This window comes from Lissotriton helveticus, chromosome 3_1 (assembly GCF_964261635.1).
Source record: "Lissotriton helveticus chromosome 3_1, aLisHel1.1, whole genome shotgun sequence".
Taxonomy (NCBI): Eukaryota; Metazoa; Chordata; class Amphibia; order Caudata; family Salamandridae; genus Lissotriton; species Lissotriton helveticus.
The window spans coordinates 682,482,344-682,498,710 of NC_136061.1; the positions used below are offsets into that span (position 1 = coordinate 682,482,344).

General features: G+C 48.5%; 1 long non-coding RNA gene across 1 annotated transcript in view; it reads left to right on the top strand.

Moving 5' to 3' along the window:
- The window catches only part of LOC144824713 (uncharacterized), a 643,279-nt gene that overhangs the window by 454,410 nt on the left and 172,502 nt on the right, over nucleotides 1-16,367 (top strand). The gene's annotated exons all lie outside the window — the stretch shown is intronic.

The following is a 16,367-nucleotide window of genomic DNA, read 5'->3' on the forward strand; positions in this document are numbered from 1 at the left end:
AGGCACTTCTTGCCAACACACGCCGTCCCCAAACAGACCATTAAGGGAGAATTAGTCAGTGGACTATTAAACGTCAGGTCTCTGCCGAAACACGCCACTGAAATACAGCTTTTGGTCGAGTCCAACCATTTGGACATTTTATTTCTGACTGAGACATGGACGGCTGCAGGAATGGAATTAGAGCTAGAGCCGGCCTGCCCGCCAGGATACAAGATCATTCATAAACCTAGGACCATAGGACGAGGAGGAGGAACAGGGATCATCTTTAAAGAGGAGCTAAATATTGCTACCTTAGATGTCGACACGGTTTCATGTGCTGAAATACTTGGGATATCGATCAGACATGACTCAGGCCACTGCCTCACGAGCCTAATCTGCTATAGGACTCCGGGACATATCAACGCAACACAACAGCAGGAATTGATTGCCGTCATCGACAACATATCAATCTCACACAGCAAACTATTGGTACTAGGAGATTTCAATCTTTGGGATAATGACCAACTACACACGGCCTTCCACAATATCACCCACTCTTGGGAAAACTTAGGGCTGAAACAGTGGATAACTACCCCCACACATAAACAGGGAAATACACTGGATCTAATATTTGCTGCAGAGGATCTTATTACAATGAGAACAACGCTCCCAGTAGACTGGTCAGACCATCACCTCCTACTTTTCAACATTCACACCTTGACTAATACAGGACCTACTAATACACAGAGCAGATCCTTTACTGGACGCGATTGGAAAGGCCTGCTAAAAAGAAAAGAGAAAGGAAAGTTCAATCTCCATCACATTGGGAATTCGTTCAACCCAGAGAACGACATCACCACTAACTATCTCACGTTGTGTAAAGAAGTAACTAAAAAGCTCGACGATACTGTACCCCTGAAAGTAATCAGGAAAAGAGGAAGACCCTCCGCGCCCTGGTACACGGATAACCTGAAGGCACTGAAAAGAGCCTGTAAAAACGCCGAAAGGATGTGGAGAAAAAATTACTCGGAGCCGGAGAAACTGATATGGAGACAAACCATTGTAAGATATAAAAAAGATATCATCGCAGCCAAAGCAAACTATTTCGCCGACTTACTACTCCACAGCTCTAATAAGTCCCGTGACACTTTCAGGATAATCAGAGAGTTATCCAATCCGGATTGTGCGAACAGTCAAATTAAGCCCTCACAAGAATTATGCGATGACTTAGCTTCCTTCTTTCAGGAAAAAATCACTAAAATCATTGAGGGAATGAAGGGTGCTTCCATCTCCTCTGAGCAGGATATTAGTAACCCCGAGAATAGGGAGAAGAGCGAAGACAACGCAGGACGACCCAACCCAAAGGCTACCTTAGAACATTTTAAAGTCCTTACAGAACAAGACTTCACAAAAACTGCTCTTAATACAACCTCAGGGTCCCCTCTGGACCCTTTGCCTCACAAAATAGTAAAGGAGTTCAGGGATGACCTTTTCCCAGTATTGCAACAGCTTTGCAATCAATCCCTCATTTCTGGCACAGTACCAAAAGAATGGAAATTGGCGGTTGTTACCCCCCTATTAAAGAAACCTAATCTAGACCCGAACTGCAAAAAAAACTACCGTCCTATATCGCTCCTGCCATACCCTATAAAGATCATAGAGCGGTGGGTCAGCAGATCCCTTGCCCTCTTCCTAGAAACCAACAACATCCTGGAAGAGGAGCAATTCGGTTTCAGACCAGCTCACGGAACCGAGTCAGCTCTGCTGACAGTTCTGGATGACCTGCGAATGAGGGCGGACAGGGGGGAATCAGCAATCCTGATTCTGCTGGACCTGTCCGCCGCTTTCGATACGGTGAGCCACGACATCCTGCTGACAAGACTAAAAAATATTGGAATCGGCGGAGTGGCGCTCGATTGGTTTCACTCCTATTTAAAAGACAGATGGCAGGCAGCAGCCATCCCCCCATATCAGTCGGAATTTGTTAAAGTCCCACATGGCGTCCCACAAGGGTCCGCAATCAGTCCGATACTTTTTAATATATATATGCAACCCCTGTTGGGCATTATCAAGGCCCACGGTATTAGCGTGATCAACTATGCGGACGACACGCAGCTGATGATTTCCCTTGATGGTGCCCAGGCCAACTCACTCACGGCTTTCCATACCTGTATGGCAGAAATGACACTCTGGCTAAACCAGAACTCACTACAATTTAATAGTGATAAAACGGAAATAATGCACTGCGCAGTTGGCAGAATTACCAGAAGTCTACCCACCGATTTCTGGCCCTTGGACCTGGGGGAGTCATTAGCCCCAGTGAAATCAGTGAAAAATCTCGGAGTCAGCTTTAACGACTGTCTAAGCTTAGAGACCAATGTCAACAAGCAGATGAGTAGCTGCTTTGCTTTAATGAGAGGACTGCGAAAGCTGCTACCCCTCTTACCAGCGCAGGTCAGAACCACCATAGTTAGGAGCACCATTCTCAGCCGCCTGGATTACTGTAATGCTCTGCTTCTGGAATCCCCGACCTATTTGATCTCCAGATTGCAAAGCATCCAGGCGGCAGCAGCGAAGCTGGCACTCTCCCGAGAGCGAAGATCCTCTACCACCCTCGCTCTAGCCGATCTTCACTGGCTACCTGTACATCAAAGGATCTGCTTTAAATCCCTCTGCATTGTCTTCAGGGCAGTACACGGAATGGGCCCCCGACCACTTCAAAAGAAATTCAAATGGTATATACCCACACGGTCCCTCCGTTCCTCATCCTCCAACCTGATAAGCATACCCAGGATCAGGAAAGCCACTTATGGTGGCAGAGCTTTCAGCATAGCCGCAGCCCATCTGTGGAACAAATTGCCTATCGACATCAGGAAAACAGACGAACTGATGGCTTTCCGTAAAAAGGTGAAAACATGGCTCTTCCCCAAAGTTTAATCTCACCAGAACTTTATACTATCCCCCTCCTCTGATGCACAGTATTTTCAGCAATATATACACAGCGCCAGGATGCCCGTAGGGTTGCAGAAGCGCTCTACAAATGCTATAAATAAATAAATAAAGATTCAGAGTGCAGATTCAGAGTGCAGAGTGCAGATTCAGAGTGCAGAGTGCAGATTCAGAGTGCAGAGTGCAGAGTGCAGATTCAGAGTGCAGATTCAGAGTGCAAATTCAGAGTGCAGAGTGCAGAGTGCAGATTCAGAGTGCAGAGTGCAGATTCAGAGTGCAGAGTGCCGATTCAGAGTGCAGAGTGCAGATTCAGAGTGCAGATTCAGAGTGCAGATTCAGAGTGCAGATTCAGAGTGCAGAGTGCAGATTCAGAGTGCAGAGTGCAGATTCAGAGTGCAGAGTGCAGATTCAGAGTGCAGATTCAGAGTGCAGAGTGCAGATTCAGAGTGCAGAGTGCAGATTCAGAGTGCAGATTCAGAGTGCAGAGTGCAGATTCAGAGTGCAGATTCAGAGTGCAGATTCAGAGTGCAGATTCAGAGTGCAGAGTGCAGTTTCAGAGTGCAGTGTGCATATTCAGAGTGCATATTCAGAGTGCAGATTCAGAGTGCAGAGTGCAGATTCAGAGTGCAGATTCAGAGTGCAGAGTGCAGATTCAGAGTGCAGAGTGCAGATTCAGAGTGCAGATTCAGAGTGCAGAGTGCAGAGTGCAGATTCAGAGTGCAGATTCAGAGTGCAGAGTGCAGATTCAGAGTGCAGAGTGCAGATTCGGAGTTCAGAGTGCAGATTCAGAGTGCAGAGTGCAGATTCGGAGTGCAGAGTGCAGATTTAGAGTGCAGATTCAGAGTGCAGAGTGCAGATTCAGAGTGCGGAGTGCAGATTCAGAGTGCAGAGTGCAGATTCAGAGTGCAGATTCAGAGTGCAGATTCAGAGTGCAGAGTGCAGATTCAGAGTGCAGATTCAGAGTGCAGAGTGCAGATTCAGAGTGCAGATTCAGAGTGCAGATTCAGAGTGCAGAGTGCAGAGTGCAGATTCAGAGTGCAGATTCAGAGTGCAGAGTGCAGAGTGCAGATTCAGAGTGCAGATTCAGAGTGCAAATTCAGAGTGCAGAGTGCAGAGTGCAGATTCAGAGTGCAGAGTGCAGATTCAGAGTGCAGAGTGCAGATTCAGAGTGCAGATTCAGAGTGCAGATTCAGAGTGCAGATTCAGAGTGCAGAGTGCAGATTCAGAGTGCAGAGTGCAGAGTGCAGATTCAGAGTGCAGATTCAGAGTGCAGAGTGCAGATTCAGAGTGCAGAGTGCAGAGTGCAGATTCAGAGTGCAGAGTGCAGAGTCAGAGTGCAGAGTGCAGAGTGCAGAGTGCAGATTCAGAGTGCAGAGTGCAGAGTGCAGATTCAGAGTGCAGATTCAGAGTGCAGAGTGCAGATTCAGAGTGCAGAGTGCAGATTCAGAGTGCAGAGTGCAGATTCAGAGTGCAGATTCAGAGTGCAGATTCAGTGCAGAGTGCAGATTCAGAGTGCAGATTCAGAGTGCAGATTCAGAGTGCAGATTCAGAGTGCAGAGTGCAGATTCAGAGTGCAGATTCAGAGTGCAGAGTGCAGATTCAGAGAGCAGAGTGCAGATTCAGAGTGCAGAGTGCAGATTCAGAGTGCAGATTCAGAGTGCAGAGTGCAGATTCAGAGTGCAGAGTGCAGATTCAGAGTGCAGAGTGCAGATTCAGAGTGCAGAGTGCAGGTTCAGAGTGCAGAGTGCAGATTCAGAGTGCAGAGTGCAGATTCAGAGTGCAGATTCAGAGTGCAGATTCAGAGTGCAGAGTGCAGATTCAGAGTGCAGATTCAGAGTGCAGATTCAGAGTGCAGAGTGCAGATTCAGAGTGCAGATTCAGAGTGCAGATTCAGAGTGCAGATTCAGAGTGCAGATTCAGAGTGCAGATTCAGAGTGCAGAGTGCAGATTCAGACTGCAGATTCAGAGTGCAGATTCAGACTGCAGAGTGCAGATTCAGAGTGCAGAGTGCAGATTCAGAGTGCAGAGTGCAGATTCAGAGTGCAGATTCAGAGTGCAGAGTGCAGATTCAGAGTGCAGATTCAGAGTGCAGAGTGCAGATTCAGAGTGCAGATTCAGAGTGCAGAGTGCAGATTCAGAGTGCAGAGTGCAGATTCAGAGTGCAGATTCAGAGTGCAGAGTGCAGATTCAGAGTGCAGATTCAGAGTGCAGAGTGCCGAGTGCAGATTCAGAGTGCAGAGTGCAGATTCAGAGTGCAGATTCAGAGTGCAGAGTGCAGATTCAGAGTGCAGAGTGCAGATTCAGAGTGCAGAGTGCAGATTCAGAGTGCAGATTCAGAGTGCAGAGTGCAGATTCAGAGTGCAGAGTGCAGATTCAGAGTGCAGAGTGCAGATTCAGAGTGCAGAGTGCAGATTTAGAGTGCAGATTCAGAGTGCAGAGTGCAGATTCAGAGTGCAGAGTGCAGATTCAGAGTGCAGAGTGCAGATTCAGAGTGCAGATTCAGAGTGCAGATTCAGAGTGCAGAGTGCAGATTCAGAGTGCAGATTCAGAGTGCAGATTCAGAGTGCAGATTCAGAGTGCAGATTCAGAGTGCAGAGTGCAGATTCAGAGTGCAGAGTGCAGATTCAGAGTGCAGATTCAGAGTGCAGAGTGCAAATTCAGAGTGTAGAGTGCAGATTCAGAGTGCAGAGTGCAGATTCAGAGTGCAGAGTGCAGATTCAGAGTGCAGAGTGCAGATTCAGAGTGCAGATTCAGAGTGCAGAGTGCAGATTCAGAGTGCAGATTCAGAGTACAGTTTCAGAGTGCAGAGTGCAGATTCAGAGTGCAGAGTGCAGATTCAGAGTGCAGATTCTGAGTGCAGAGTGCAGATTCAGAGTGCAGAGTGCAGGTTCAGAGTGCAGAGTGCAGATTCAGAGTGCAGAGTGCAGATTCAGAGTGCAGATTCAGAGTGCAGATTCAGAGTGCAGATTCAGAGTGCAGATTCAGAGTGCAGAGTGCAGATTCAGAGTGCAGATTCAGAGTGCAGATTCAGAGTGCAGAGTGCAGATTCAGAGTGCAGATTCAGAGTGCAGAGTGCAGATTCAGAGTGCAGATTCAGAGTGCAGATTCAGAGTGCAGAGTGCAGATTCAGAGTGCAGATTCAGAGTGCAGAGTGCAGATTCAGAGTGCAGGGTGCAGACTCAGAGTGAAGATTCAGAGAGCAGAGTGCAGATTCAGAGTGCAGATTCAGAGTGCAGATTCAGAGTGCAGAGTGCAGATTCAGAGTGCAGATTTAGAGTGCAGATTCAGAGTGCAGAGTGCAGATTCAGAGTGCAGATTCAGAGTGCAGAGTGCAGATTCAGAGTGTAGAGTGCAGATTCAGAGTGCAGAGTGCAGATTCAGAGTGCAGATTCAGAGTGCAGATTCAGAGTGCATAGTGCAGATTCAGAGTGCAGAGTGCAGATTCAGAGTGCAGAGTGCAGATTCAGAGTGCAGATTCAGAGTGCAGAGTGCAGATTCAGAGTGCAGAGTGCAGATTCAGAGAGCAGAGTGCAGATTCAGAGTGCAGAGTGCAGATTCAGAGTGCAGAGTGCAGATTCAGAGTGCAGATTCAGAGTGCAGAGTGCAGATTCAGAGTGCAGATTCAGAGTGCAGAGTGCAGATTCAGAGTGCAGAGTGCAGATTCAGAGTGCAGAGTGCAGATTCAGAGTGCAGATTCAGAGTGCAGAGTGCAGATTCAGAGTGCAGAGTGCAGATTCAGAGTGCAGATTCAGAGTGCAGAGTGCAGATTCAGAGTGCAGATTCAGAGTGCAGAGTGCAGATTCAGAGTGCTGAGTGCAGACTCAGAGTGCAGATTTAGAGAGCAGAGTGCAGATTCAGAGTGCAGATTCAGAGTGCAGATTCAGAGTGCAGAGAGCAGATTCAGAGTGCAGATTCAGAGTGCAGATTCAGAGTGCAGAGTGCAGATTCAGAGTGCAGAGTGCAGATTCAGAGTGCAGAGTGCAGATTCAGACTGCAGATTCAGAGTGCAGATTCTGAGTGCAGAGTGCAGATTCAGAGTGCAGAGTGCAGAGTGCAGAGTGCGGAGTGCAGATTCAGAGTGCAGATTCAGAGTGCAGATTCAGAGTGCAGATTCAGAGTGCAGAGTGCAGATTCAGAGTGCAGAGTGCAGATTCCGAGTGCAGAGTGCAGATTCAAAGTGTAGAGTGCAGATTCTGAGTGCAGAGTGCAGATTCAAAGTGCAGAGTGCAGATTCAGAGTGCAGAGTGCAGATTCAGAGTGCAGATTCAGAGTGCAGAGTGCAGATTCAGAGTGCAGATTCAGAGTGCAGATTCAGAGTGCAGATTCAGAGTGCAGAGTGCAGATTCAGAGTGCAGAGTGCAGATTCAGAGTGCAGAGTGCAGATTCAGAGTGCAGATTCAGAGTGCAGAGTGCAGATTCAGAGTGCAGAGTGCAGATTCAGAGTGCAGATTCAGAGTGCAGAGTGCAGATTCAGAGTGCAGAGTGCAGATTCAGAGTGCAGAGTGCAGATTCCGAGTGCAGAGTGCAGATTCAAAGTGTAGAGTGCAGATTCCGAGTGCAGAGTGCAGATTCAAAGTGCAGAGTGCAGATTCAGAGTGCAGAGTGCAGATTCAGAGTGCAGATTCAGAGTGCAGAGTGCAGATTCAGAGTGCAGATTCAGAGTGCAGATTCAGAGTGCAGATTCAGAGTGCAGAGTGCAGATTCAGAGTGCAGAGTGCAGATTCAGAGTGCAGAGTGCAGATTCAGAGTGCAGATTCAGAGTGCAGAGTGCAGATTCAGAGTGCAGAGTGCAGATTCAGAGTGCAGATTCAGAGTGCAGAGTGCAGATTCAGAGTGCAGAGTGCAGATTCAGAGTGCAGATTCAGAGTGCAGATTCAGAGTGCAGATTCAGAGTGCAGATTCAGAGTGCAGATTCAGAGTGCAGAGTGCAGATTCAGAGTGCAGATTCAGAGTGCAGAGTGCAGATTCAGAGTGCAGATTCAGAGTGCAGAGTGCAGATTCAGAGTGCAGAGTGCAGATTCAGAGTGCAGAGTGCAGATTCAGAGTGCAGATTCAGAGTGCAGAGTGCAGATTCAGAGTGCAGAGTGCAGATTCAGAGTGCAGATTCAGAGTGCAGAGTGCAGATTCAGAGTGCAGATTCAGAGTGCAGAGTGCAGATTCAGAGTGCAGATTCAGAGTGCAGATTCAGAGTGCAGAGTGCAGATTCAGAGTGCAGATTCAGAGTGCAGATTCAGAGTGCAGAGTGCAGAATCAGAGTGCAGAGTGCAGATTCAGAGTGCAGAGTGCAGATTCAGAGAGCAGAGTGCAGATTCAGAGTGCAGATTCAGAGTGCAGAGTGCAGATTCAGAGTGCAGAGTGCAGATTCAGAGTGCAGAGTGCAGATTCAGAGTGCAGATTCAGAGTGCAGAGTGCAGATTCAGAGTGCAGAGTGCAGATTCAGAGTGCAGAGTGCAGATTCAGAGTGCAGATTCAGAGTGCAGAGTGCAGATTCAGAGTGCAGAGTGCAGATTCAGAGTGCAGATTCAGAGTGCAGAGTGCAGATTCAGAGTGCAGATTCAGAGTGCAGAGTGCAGATTCAGAGTGCAGATTCAGAGTGCAGATTCAGAGTGCAGAGTGCAGATTCAGAGTGCAGAGTGCCGATTCAGAGTGCAGAGTGCAGATTCAGAGTGCAGATTCAGAGTGCAGAGTGCAGATTCAGAGTGCAGATTCAGAGTGCAGAGTGCAGATTCAGAGTGCAGAGTGCAGATTCAGAGTGCAGAGTGCAGATTCAGAGTGCAGATTCAGAGTGCAGAGTGCAGATTCAGAGTGCAGAGTGCAGATTCAGAGTGCAGATTCAGAGTGCAGAGTGCAGATTCAGAGTGCAGATTCAGAGTGCAGATTCAGAGTGCAGATTCAGAGTGCAGAGTGCAGTTTCAGAGTGCAGTGTGCATATTCAGAGTGCATATTCAGAGTGCAGATTCAGAGTGCAGAGTGCAGATTCAGAGTGCAGATTCAGAGTGCAGAGTGCAGATTCAGAGTGCAGAGTGCAGATTCAGAGTGCAGATTCAGAGTGCAGAGTGCAGATTCAGAGTGCAGATTCAGAGTGCAGAGTGCAGATTCAGAGTGCAGAGTGCAGATTCGGAGTTCAGAGTGCAGATTCAGAGTGCAGAGTGCAGATTCGGAGTGCAGAGTGCAGATTTAGAGTGCAGATTCAGAGTGCAGAGTGCAGATTCAGAGTGCGGAGTGCAGATTCAGAGTGCAGAGTGCAGATTCAGAGTGCAGATTCAGAGTGCAGATTCAGAGTGCAGAGTGCAGATTCAGAGTGCAGATTCAGAGTGCAGAGTGCAGATTCAGAGTGCAGATTCAGAGTGCAGATTCAGAGTGCAGAGTGCAGATTCAGAGTGCAGAGTGCAGATTCAGAGTGCAGAGTGCAGAGTGCAGATTCAGAGTGCAGATTCAGAGTGCAAATTCAGAGTGCAGAGTGCAGAGTGCAGATTCAGAGTGCAGAGTGCAGATTCAGAGTGCAGAGTGCAGATTCAGAGTGCAGATTCAGAGTGCAGATTCAGAGTGCAGATTCAGAGTGCAGAGTGCAGATTCAGAGTGCAGAGTGCAGATTCAGAGTGCAGATTCAGAGTGCAGATTCAGAGTGCAGAGTGCAGAGTGCAGAGTGCAGAGTGCAGAGTGCAGATTCAGAGTGCAGAGTGCAGAGTCAGAGTGCAGAGTGCAGATTCAGAGTGCAGAGTGCAGATTCAGAGTGCAGATTCAGAGTGCAGAGTGCAGATTCAGAGTGCAGAGTGCAGATTCAGAGTGCAGAGTGCAGATTCAGAGTGCAGATTCAGAGTGCAGATTCAGTGCAGAGTGCAGATTCAGAGTGCAGATTCAGAGTGCAGATTCAGAGTGCAGATTCGGAGTGCAGAGTGCAGATTCAGAGTGCAGATTCAGAGTGCAGAGTGCAGATTCAGAGAGCAGAGTGCAGATTCAGAGTGCAGAGTGCAGATTCAGAGTGCAGATTCAGAGTGCAGAGTGCAGATTCAGAGTGCAGAGTGCAGATTCAGAGTGCAGATTCAGAGTGCAGAGTGCAGATTCAGAGTGCAGAGTGCAGGTTCAGAGTGCAAGTGCAGATTCAGAGTGCAGAGTGCAGATTCAGAGTGCAGATTCAGAGTGCAGATTCAGAGTGCAGATTCAGAGTGCAGAGTGCAGATTCAGAGTGCAGATTCAGAGTGCAGATTCAGAGTGCAGAGTGCAGATTCAGAGTGCAGATTCAGAGTGCAGATTCAGAGTGCAGATTCAGAGTGCAGATTCAGAGTGCAGAGTGCAGATTCAGACTGCAGATTCAGAGTGCAGATTCAGACTGCAGAGTGCAGATTCAGAGTGCAGAGTGCAGATTCAGAGTGCAGAGTGCAGATTCAGAGTGCAGATTCAGAGTGCAGAGTGCAGATTCAGAGTGCAGATTCAGAGTGCAGAGTGCAGATTCAGAGTGCAGATTCAGAGTGCAGAGTGCAGATTCAGAGTGCAGAGTGCAGATTCAGAGTGCAGATTCAGAGTGCAGATTCAGAGTGCAGAGTGCAGATTCAGAGTGCAGATTCAGAGTGCAGAGTGCCGAGTGCAGATTCAGAGTGCAGAGTGCAGATTCAGAGTGCAGATTCAGAGTGCAGAGTGCAGATTCAGAGTGCAGATTCAGAGTGCAGAGTGCAGATTCAGAGTGCAGAGTGCAGATTCAGAGTGCAGAGTGCAGATTCAGAGTGCAGATTCAGAGTGCAGAGTGCAGATTCAGAGTGCAGAGTGCAGATTCAGAGTGCAAAGTGCAGATTCAGAGTGCAGAGTGCAGATTTAGAGTGCAGATTCAGAGTGCAGAGTGCAGATTCAGAGTGCAGAGTGCAGATTCAGAGTGCAGAGTGCAGATTCAGAGTGCAGATTCAGAGTGCAGATTCAGAGTGCAGAGTGCAGATTCAGAGTGCAGATTCAGAGTGCAGATTCAGAGTGCAGATTCAGAGTGCAGAGTGCAGATTCAGAGTGCAGAGTGCAGATTCAGACTGCAGATTCAGAGTGCAGATTCAGACTGCAGAGTGCAGATTCAGAGTGCAGAGTGCAGATTCAGAGTGCAGAGTGCAGATTCAGAGTGCAGATTCAGAGTGCAGAGTGCAGATTCAGAGTGTAGAGTGCAGATTCAGAGTGCAGAGTGCAGATTCAGAGTGCAGAGTGCAGATTCAGAGTGCAGAGTGCAGATTCAGAGTGCAGATTCAGAGTGCAGAGTGCAGATTCAGAGTGCAGATTCAGAGTGCAGATTCAGAGTACAGTTTCAGAGTGCAGAGTGCAGATTCAGAGTGCAGAGTGCAGATTCAGAGTGCAGATTCTGAGTGCAGAGTGCAGATTCAGAGTGCAGAGTGCAGGTTCAGAGTGCAGAGTGCAGATTCAGAGTGCAGAGTGCAGATTCAGAGTGCAGATTCAGAGTGCAGATTCAGAGTGCAGAGTGCAGATTCAGAGTGCAGATTCAGAGTGCAGATTCAGAGTGCAGAGTGCAGATTCAGAGTGCAGATTCAGAGTGCAGATTCAGAGTGCAGAGTGCAGATTCAGAGTGCAGATTCAGAGTGCAGAGTGCAGATTCAGAGTGCAGATTCAGAGTGCAGATTCAGAGTGCAGAGTGCAGATTCAGAGTGCAGATTCAGAGTGCAGAGTGCAGATTCAGAGTGCAGAGTGCAGACTCAGAGTGCAGATTCAGAGAGCAGAGTGCAGATTCAGAGTGCAGATTCAGAGTGCAGATTCAGAGTGCAGAGTGCAGATTCAGAGTGCAGATTTAGAGTGCAGATTCAGAGTGCAGAGTGCAGATTCAGAGTGCAGATTCAGAGTGCAGAGTGCAGATTCAGAGTGTAGAGTGCAGATTCAGAGTGCAGAGTGCAGATTCAGAGTGCAGATTCAGAGTGCAGATTCAGAGTGCATAGTGCAGATTCAGAGTGCAGAGTGCAGATTCAGAGTGCAGAGTGCAGATTCAGAGTGCAGATTCAGAGTGCAGAGTGCAGATTCAGAGTGCAGAGTGCAGATTCAGAGAGCAGAGTGCAGATTCAGAGTGCAGAGTGCAGATTCAGAGTGCAGAGTGCAGATTCAGAGTGCAGATTCAGAGTGCAGATTCAGAGTGCAGATTCAGAGTGCAGAGTGCAGATTCAGAGTGCAGATTCAGAGTGCAGAGTGCAGATTCAGAGTGCAGAGTGCAGATTCAGAGTGCAGAGTGCAGATTCAGAGTGCAGATTCAGAGTGCAGATTCAGAGTGCAGAGTGCAGATTCAGAGTGCAGATTCAGAGTGCAGAGTGCAGATTCAGAGTGCTGAGTGCAGACTCAGAGTGCAGATTTAGAGAGCAGAGTGCAGATTCAGAGTGCAGATTCAGAGTGCAGAGAGCAGATTCAGAGTGCAGATTCAGAGTGCAGATTCAGAGTGCAGAGTGCAGATTCAGAGTGCAGAGTGCAGATTCAGAGTGCAGAGTGCAGATTCAGACTGCAGATTCAGAGTGCAGATTCTGAGTGCAGAGTGCAGATTCAGAGTGCAGAGTGCAGAGTGCGGAGTGCAGATTCAGAGTGCAGATTCAGAGTGCAGATTCAGAGTGCAGATTCAGAGTGCAGAGTGCAGATTCAGAGTGCAGAGTGCAGATTCCGAGTGCAGAGTGCAGATTCAAAGTGTAGAGTGCAGATTCCGAGTGCAGAGTGCAGATTCAAAGTGCAGAGTGCAGATTCAGAGTGCAGAGTGCAGATTCGGAGTGCAGATTCAGAGTGCAGAGTGCAGATTCAGAGTGCAGATTCAGAGTGCAGATTCAGAGTGCAGATTCAGAGTGCAGAGTGCAGATTCAGAGTGCAGAGTGCAGATTCAGAGTGCAGATTCAGAGTGCAGAGTGCAGATTCAGAGTGCAGAGTGCAGATTCAGAGAGCAGAGTGCAGATTCAGAGTGCAGAGTGCAGATTCAGAGTGCAGAGTGCAGATTCAGAGTGCAGATTCAGAGTGCAGAGTGCAGATTCAGAGTGCAGATTCAGAGTGCAGAGTGCAGATTCAGAGTGCAGATTCAGAGTGCAGAGTGCAGATTCAGAGTGCAGAGTGCAGATTCAGAGTGCAGAGTGCAGATTCAGAGTGCAGATTCAGAGTGCAGATTCAGAGTGCAGAGTGCAGATTCAGAGTGCAGATTCAGAGTGCAGAGTGCAGATTCAGAGTGCTGAGTGCAGACTCAGAGTGCAGATTTAGAGAGCAGAGTGCAGATTCAGAGTGCAGATTCAGAGTGCAGATTCAGAGTGCAGAGTGCAGATTCAGAGTGTAGATTCAGAGTGCAGATTCAGAGTGCAGAGTGCAGATTCAGAGTGCAGAGTGCAGATTCAGAGTGCAGAGTGCAGATTCAGACTGCAGATTCAGAGTGCAGATTCTGAGTGCAGAGTGCAGATTCAGAGTGCAGAGTGCAGAGTGCAGAGTGCAGAGTGCAGATTCAGAGTGCAGATTCAGAGTGCAGATTCAGAGTGCAGAGTGCAGATTCAGAGTGCAGAGTGCAGATTCCGAGTGCAGAGTGCAGATTCAAAGTGTAGAGTGCAGATTCCGAGTGCAGAGTGCAGATTCAAAGTGCAGAGTGCAGATTCAGAGTGCAGAGTGCAGATTCAGAGTGCAGATTCAGAGTGCAGAGTGCAGAGTGCAGATTCAGAGTGCAGAGTGCAGAGTGCAGATTCAGAGTGCAGATTCAGAGTGCAAATTCAGAGTGCAGAGTGCAGATTCAGAGTGCAGAGTGCAGATTCAGAGTGCAGAGTGCAGATTCAGAGTGCAGATTCAGAGTGCAGATTCAGAGTGCAGATTCAGAGTGCAGAGTGCAGATTCAGAGTGCAGAGTGCAGATTCAGAGTGCAGATTCAGAGTGCAGAGTGCAGATTCAGAGTGCAGAGTGCAGATTCAGAGTGCAGAGTGCAGAGTCAGAGTGCAGAGTGCAGATTCAGAGTGCAGAGTGCAGAGTGCAGAGTGCAGATTCAGAGTGCAGAGTGCAGATTCAGAGTGCAGATTCAGTGCAGAGTGCAGATTCAGAGTGCAGATTCAGAGTGCAGATTCAGAGTGCAGAGTGCAGATTCAGAGTGCAGATTCAGAGTGCAGATTCAGAGTGCAGAGTGCAGATTCAGAGAGCAGAGTGCAGATTCAGAGTGCAGAGTGCAGATTCAGAGTGCAGATTCAGATTGCAGAGTGCAGATTCAGAGTGCAGAGTGCAGATTCAGAGTGCAGAGTGCAGATTCAGAGTGCAGAGTGCAGGTTCAGAGTGCAGAGTGCAGATTCAGAGTGCAGAGTGCAGATTCAGAGTGCAGATTCAGAGTGCAGATTCAGAGTGCAGATTCAGAGTGCAGAGTGCAGATTCAGAGTGCAGATTCAGAGTGCAGATTCAGAGTGCAGAGTGCAGATTCAGAGTGCAGATTCAGAGTGCAGATTCAGAGTGCAGATTCAGAGTGCAGATTCAGAGTGCAGATTCAGAGTGCAGAGTGCAGATTCAGACTGCAGATTCAGAGTGCCGATTCAGACTGCAGAGTGCAGATTCAGAGTGCAGAGTGCAGATTCAGAGTGCAGAGTGCAGATTCAGAGTGCAGAGTGCAGATTCAGAGTGCAGATTCAGAGTGCAGAGTGCAGATTCAGAGTGCAGAGTGCAGATTCAGAGTGCAGATTCAGAGTGCAGATTCAGAGTGCAGAGTGCAGATTCAGAGTGCAGATTCAGAGTGCAGAGTGCAGAGTGCAGATTCAGAGTGCAGAGTGCAGATTCAGAGTGCAGATTCAGAGTGCAGAGTGCAGATTCAGAGTGCAGATTCAGAGTGCAGAGTGCAGATTCAGAGTGCAGAGTGCAGATTCAGAGTGCAGAGTGCAGATTCAGAGTGCAGATTCAGAGTGCAGAGTGCAGATTCAGAGTGCAGAGTGCAGATTCAGAGTGCAGAGTGCAGATTCAGAGTGCAGAGTGCAGATTCAGAGTGCAGAGTGCAGATTTAGAGTGCAGATTAAGAGTGCAGAGTGCAGATTCAGAGTGCAGAGTGCAGATTCAGAGTGCAGAGTGCAGATTCAGAGTGCAGATTCAGAGTGCAGATTCAGAGTGCAGAGTGCAGATTCAGAGTGCAGATTCAGAGTGCAGATTCAGAGTGCAGATTCAGAGTGCAGATTCAGAGTGCAGAGTGCAGATTCAGAGTGCAGAGTGCAGATTCAGACTGCAGATTCAGAGTGCAGATTCAGACTGCAGAGTGCAGATTCAGAGTGCAGAGTGCAGATTCAGAGTGCAGAGTGCAGATTCAGAGTGCAGATTCAGAGTGCAGAGTGCAGATTCAGAGTGTAGAGTGCAGATTCAGAGTGCAGAGTGCAGATTCAGAGTGCAGAGTGCAGATTCAGAGTGCAGAGTGCAGATTCAGAGTGCAGATTCAGAGTGCAGAGTGCAGATTCAGAGTGCAGATTCAGAGTGCAGATTCAGAGTGCAGATTCAGAGTGCAGAGTGCAGATTCAGAGTGCAGAGTGCAGATTCAGAGTGCAGATTCAGAGTGCAGATTCAGAGTGCAGAGTGCAGATTCAGAGTGCAGAGTGCAGATTCAGAGTGCAGAGTGCAGATTCAGAGTGCAGAGTGCAGAGTGCAGATTCAGAGTGCAGAGTGCAGAGTGCAGATTCAGAGTGCAGAGTGCAGATTCAGAGTGCAGAGTGCAGAGTGCAGATTCAGAGTGCAGATTCAGCGTGCAGAGTGCAGCGTGCAGAGTGCAGAGTGCAGCGTGCAGAGTGCAGAGTGCAGAGTGCAGATTCAGAGAGCAGATTCAGAGTGCAGATTCAGAGTGCAGATTCAGAGTGCAGAGTGCAGATTCAGAGTGCAGATTCAGAGTGCAGATGCAGATTCAGAGTGCAGATGCAGATGCAGATTCAGAGTGCAGATGTAGATTCAGAGTGCAGAGTGCAGAGTCAGAGTGCAGAGTGCAGAGTCAGAGTGCAGAGTAAGAGTGCAGATTCAGAGTGCAGATTCAGAGTGCAGATTCAGAGTGCAGAGTGCAGATTCAGAGTGCAGAGTGCAGATTCAGAGTGCAGAGTGCAGATTCAGAGTGGAGATTCAGCGTGAAGAGTGCAGCGTGCAGAGTGCATCGTGCAGAGTGCAGCGTGCAGAGTGCAGAGTGCAGAGTGCAGATTCAGAGTGCAGAGTGCAGATTCAGAGTGCAGATTCAGAGTGCAGATTCAGAGTGCAGAGTGCAGATTCAGAGTGCAGATGCAGATTCAGAGTGCAGATGCAGATGCAGATTCAGAGTGCAGATGCAGATTCAGAGTGCAGAGTGCAGAGTCAGAGTGCAGAGTGCAGAGTCGGAGTGCAGAGTCAGAGTGCAGATTCAGAGTGCAGATTCAGAGTGCAGATTCAGAGTGCAGAGTGCAGAGTGCAGAGTGCAGAGTGCAGAGTGCAGATTCAGAGTGCAGATTCAGAGTGCAGATTCAGAGTGCAGAGTGCAGATTCAGAGT